This window comes from Hylaeus anthracinus, unplaced genomic scaffold (assembly GCF_026225885.1).
Source record: "Hylaeus anthracinus isolate JK02 unplaced genomic scaffold, UHH_iyHylAnth1.0_haploid 0, whole genome shotgun sequence".
NCBI classification, from domain to species: Eukaryota; Metazoa; Arthropoda; class Insecta; order Hymenoptera; family Colletidae; genus Hylaeus; species Hylaeus anthracinus.
In genome coordinates this window covers 22,585,534-22,591,559 of record NW_026533254.1, presented here as the reverse complement: position 1 = coordinate 22,591,559, position 6,026 = coordinate 22,585,534, and positions in this window count along the sequence as shown.

The window sequence follows — 6,026 nt, the reverse complement described above, 5'->3', positions numbered from 1 at the left end:
CGTCACCTCGACGCGTAAGGCGTGAAAATTAAACGCCCAAGCGAGCCGGTTTAACAATTTTTTCACTCGGCTGCGCGCGGCGCCATCCATAATTCATAAATACCGCGCGCGTTAAACGCCAGTCGTAAAAACGTATTTATAGAAAACCCCTCTTGCAGCTTCAATAATTTCTTGCCCGTCGAAGGACGAATTCATATTCATCAGCGTCACACGATAATTTCAACCAGGGTCGTCGGAGCCTCGTCGATCTGTAATGACTCTATTTCTTGCTGGACCGATTCCGTTAGATCGCGCCGCATACCGGAGTAGAAAGTTTTCGATTTTCCTACGAACGCTGCGTAACATCCTTCCACGCAGTTGCTTCTTTTTGTTAACAGGTTGCTCAATCGACCAGGAAGGACGCCTCCTTCGTGGAGGAACAGGTCAACGAACAGGATACCGATCTGTTAAGAGACTGTTGGGTCTCGAGATATAGTTGTTTGGACACCTAGTGATTGCAGAAATTTTGAGAAAATTCTCGTCTTGGTTACGTCAGAGTACAACCAATTTTAAATGAAGACCCATCCCAGATATAACCCAATGCAACATTCAGAACTAGCTAAGGGATGTAGTTAGTCCAAATTCATCAACAAATCCAGACCTTACCTAATAAGAAATCTATGATAAAGTCGTTTTTGTCCACCTGCTCTTGCCAGAGTTGGATTAGGATGCGTTCAATTTTGAATCAAGAACTAATCTAGACCCGATTCAACGACAAATCCAGACCTAACCCAACAACAAACTTGCGACAAAATCGTTTTTATTCTTCTGCATGCTCTTAAGGTATTCAGACCGCGAAAAGTAGTGAAATTCCTTCACCTATTGACACGGTATGTTTTTGCAAATGGTTCCAGCGTCGGAGCTGCGTGCGCATCAGCGACAAATCGCGCGCGCCGATCTTCGAATTACACGCCTTTACGGTTTCAAATTATAGGCCAACGCGTTCTCTGACGGCAAACCGCAGCATAGCTGCACACAGGCGCACGCCGAGGGGAAAGATACAACACGAAATATATCACGTATCGGCAATGATACACCCCGCGGCGTACGGGCGAAAATAAAATAGCACACTTATCCCCTGGCAGGGATCAGAGTCTTCAGCAATGCGCCGCTAGCGGCTCGAATGGCAGCGAAAGTTCCAGGCCGGCACATATTGCGGCAAAATTGAGGATAAAACGAACGAGACCGCCGATGTTGCAGCTCGAATCGATGATAAATGATTACGAATTGAAGCGCCGAGGAGTGTCTTTCAATAGCCAGGGATATGAAGCATGATTAACTGGCTCACACCATCGCGTTGATACATTTCGATCATACGGCCCAGATAAATTACATTCTGGTCTAGTTAGCGAAGTGGTTCTTGTATTAATCGTGGAATTCAAATCATCGTCGATGAATCCTTTAGAGATCTTAATGGAGGATTTTTCTGCTGATAGGAACTCGACGAACTTAACAGTTTGGCTTACTCCTTGGTCTACTCGAGTAGTGCTCACTGATGTATGCTTAGTTTTGGAAAGGTTTAAATGACGGAAATCCTCTTAAAGGATCTTTTGAGCCACTAGTGGTTCGAGAAACATAAAACTGTAATCTTCTCAGCGTTCTCGGTCTATTCATTTACTAATCACTAATGAATCCTCGATTTTTCAAAAGTCTGACTCTTGCAGATCCCATTTGTGTCAATCAAAATTGATTAATCTGTGTCAGGGGTAATCGAATGGAAATATTATCTTTATTTTTCCTTACGTTATTAATAAGCGTATCTGATTATACAGTTCGAGAACGTACGAGGGAGGTGTTTGCAATCGGGGATTGCATTAGCCCGCGACGCGTGGATTAGAATCAATCGTAGAATATAAATGAAAGGCAACGCTAAAAGCGAGCCTCGCCATTCATCTTTATCATTTATTCAGGTCAGTTAATATGCGAGACGATCCGCAAGGACGGATTGCATGTACTCGATGTGCGAACGAATAGAATTAAAAAGGCGCGAAATTGGAAATTGAAAGCAGTGGATCGAACGGTGTAAATATAATCACGAGATAGTCAATCAAATGTTAAAGTTTGTTCTCAATCAAAATGAGTATTATAAAGAAAACTCATATATTTTATAGTAAAATAGAACTCGTTTTCAATTTATACACAATTCTTATACTTTCAGGTGTATATTATTTTTTAGGAAAGTAAATTTGACGTTAGGTCTTAGTATGATTTAAAAGCTTGGCAATTTTCTAGCCAATGAATAAATTTTGTAATCTTGTTATATAATTTGTGGGACTAACCGTAAAGTTAAGTTCGAGAATAGGTTCTAGCTGTACCCCACATATAAATTCTCTTCAGGTGTATTATTTATTCAGGTTACCCGGTATAGAATCCCATCTACAAAGGTATGTTGCAGAGCATACGTACCTCCGCCGTCACAAAACGCGAATGCTAACGAGCTGCGCTAAGTGCAAAAGCCACGATCGGAGACAACTATAGTGACTAAATCGATTGGTTGTTCAAGGTCACTTCCCTTAAATTACGAACTTTCGATTGAAATTCAAATTCGAATCACACGAACAAATAAACATTTATATAAAAGTAACCAACACTGTAACCTTCTGAAGAACTGAATGCTTACTAATAAATATTTCTATACTAAATAAAAATTCAATTGCTCGATCGAACGAACGTCGCAAGTAAATTATTGTACATGGATTCTATTCGTCATCTATTATTCGAAAAAAAAGGGTTGGCCATCTTTGGTCATCGAGAGAAATTTGCTTGAAGTGGATAATGACTCGCTGTCATGGACGGGGCGCGGCAAATTGGTCGCTCGTATCAGAATTGCGAAAAGTATTGTTGCGCACTGTGCAGGACTTCTATAGCTTGTTAAAGCTGGCACAAATTACTGTGCAATTAGGAGTTCGATTAACTGTAGTCCTATGAGATGTGCCAACGTCCACTCGAGCATATAAATAAAAAAAGAATTTATGGTATTTTTGCATATTTCAGCGCTACGGTGTTCGATATCCTTAAGAGTCCACAACTTGCTAAAAATTGTTGAAAATTTTCGATCCTCGTGTTCCTGGAAGCATACCAAAGAAGATCGAGGACTTTCTAAAAACGACTGACGAGAAACTGTATATATACGAGTATGAAAATAAGAAACTTAAGGGGCTGATAAATAAGATTCCCCGAATTCCTAAACTCACACGTAGCCTGTGGACATAAATTAAGATTCAAACTCCCACCGAGCCAACCAGAACTAATTTACGCCTCTGTGAGCGATTACGCGAAACGAGATGCAAAGGATCGAGCACGAGCGCTCCTCTCCGGTTCCGGGGAATGGCAAACATGTTACGCGAGCAAAATCCAACGGGATCTCACAGTTGAAAAGCAAAAAAGCTGAGGTGGGAAAGGAAAAAAGATGGAGGACGAACGACAGAAAAATAGTTTCGAAGTTTCGCCGTAGGAGCGGAAACGACGAGACAATTCACTTAAGGCGTACACGATTGAAACGTGTTGTTTGTACAGTTACCTCGACGCATGGGAAGCTATGGAATTTTTCTGTGCCATTGTTTGAAGGATATTTTATGTCGATGCTGAAGTGTGACGCAAGGAACACGACGTCCGTATACTGCTACAAATTACGGCTTTGACTCTCTGAGGATTGAGTATATTTTAGCCGTATTATAGTGTTTAAGTATATTAATATCTAAATGAGGCATTTTTAATTTTTAGGGATGATTGGGAATTTTGGGGATTAGTGTCTTGTATGTTCATGGTGCGATAGTTTAATATATTAATATTTTGGTGTTTGGTGTGTTGGTTTTCTGGTGTTTTAATATTTTTGTGTTTTGATACTTCCAGTGTCTTAGTGCTCTGATGATATAGAATCTAGGACCTTAGTGTCCTATTTTTTTGGTGTCCTGTTTCTGCAGCCTACAAGAGTCATGTTTCAAAATTCTGGTTACTTCAGAAATTAATTTTTCCAAGGTTCAGTTAAGCTGAAATAACGAGGACCGATTTTCCCGATGCCTGATCGTAAGGAAAACAGGCCGTGTCATCTTTGTCACGGTTGATTTTACGTTGCACGACGAACCATTTACTTTCTCGGCGGCGTTCTACCGTGACTCCATTCCCGCACGTGTCCTTTTCCTGTTTTCCCTATCTTCTTCCCGGGACATTACCTCGCGATTAGACGCCGCGGTACGTTACGTGGAATTACGCAAGCTCGTTTCCATGAGTTTCAGAGCGTATTGCCAGGGTAATCGTCGTAAGCCGTTACTTTGATGGGATTGAACTTCCTTCGACGATCGAGCATAACGCAACGAAACGTCGGGGAAATGTTGTCTCTTCGCGAAGGGGTTTGCGGACCGATTAATCGGTTACGGAGGAGTAACTGTACCGATCGCGGGGGAAATTTATGTGTTCCGACGTCGAAAAAGCAAGTGGTATCGCGGAAGAACAGCTGACGGTTTATTATCGTTTTATTAGCTCGGCAAATAGGTCGAACAACGTAACGGTACGAAAATAATAGCGTCGATCAGGGGTCATTGTTTGAGTGGCGAATGGAAAAGTTATCGTCGTTCACGGCCGTGTGAACCAGATCGTGACTTATATTTTTGCAGGAAATTGAAAAGTGTACTCAAAAAAAAAAAAAAAGAGATAAAGATCATTACTCTAAAGATCAATCGAATCTGCAATTACTTAATTTATTCCGTCGACCTCTGCCACAAAAACCCGTTAATTATGCTCGTCCCAGAAATTGCAGACTTTATACAATCTAAAGTTGGTCGTTCGTTATGAATAGTGCGAAACAAATCGAGATAGCTTAGTTTTCACAATTGGCGAGGCAAATCCTGTAACTGTTTCGCGTTTCCATAGCCTTCGTGTGATACTTAGAATCGCGAAATCGGATGTTATCGGTAGTCATCCCGTGACGAAGGATGAGCGATTCAAATGTGACCTTGATTCGTTACTTCGTCGCCATCTTCCATGGCTTCCTTGTAGCACGATTCTTAATAGCAAGCATAAAGGATTACAAAGCGCAGAACCATTAGACTTTCGTTTGCATATTCTGAATTCTAATGCCAGGGACTGTAAAGTTTCAAAGTCCGATCCCTACGGAAGCGAATTTGATTTACGCAGCGAAAATACGCACCGTAATCGCGCGGCTTTCGAATCGAAACCTGGCAATTTATTATTGCCACGATTAACGCGACGCATGAGATTCCGGAATCCTTTTTTTCTCGAATCGGGGGAGAGAGCATGATCTACGCGAGTGTTAACTCCGGGACTCGTAAGATTCCTTTCACGTGATTAAATGTCGAGGAAATTTTTATAACAGTATCACGAAGAGGACGTAGAAAGTCGTCAAGTGACGTAATGTTAAAACGCATCGTTAATGTTTCGCAAATAATCCTGTCGCATAAATGACGATATTCTTTTGAAGAAAGAAGAAAATTTCTGCACTCGTAACAGGGAGATACGCAATTTTTATTTTATTTCGTTCAATTTGAACTATTTTAGTTAAAAATTAAGATGTTCCTATTCATTTTTGTTTTATTCAATTGGAGCGATTTTTTTAATGAATTTGATATGAATATTATCCGAATAATTATTCAGAATCAGGGCAAATAAATCGGTATACTGAGTTTCCATTCGTGCTCCATTATTCGAATAAAATTCCGCCGATTTTTCCAAAAATCGTTATCAAAGTAGACCAGCAGACGGTAACTGTACGTATAGACAAGGCAAATTAATCTGACGTAGTACATGTTTCGATACAAACCGTGCGTGTAAAGACGCATGCAAAATGCAACTCGACACGTGTCTATGGCCACCTATATCGCGGGTCGATCAACGGCGAGGGAATCGAGAAAAATCGATATCTCGTAAAAGGAGTATTTACACTCGAGCGCAGCCATGACATTTCGCCAATCACACGAGGTCGCGTAGGTTAATTTACATTAAATCACCGACGAGGATCATACTTGGTTCTC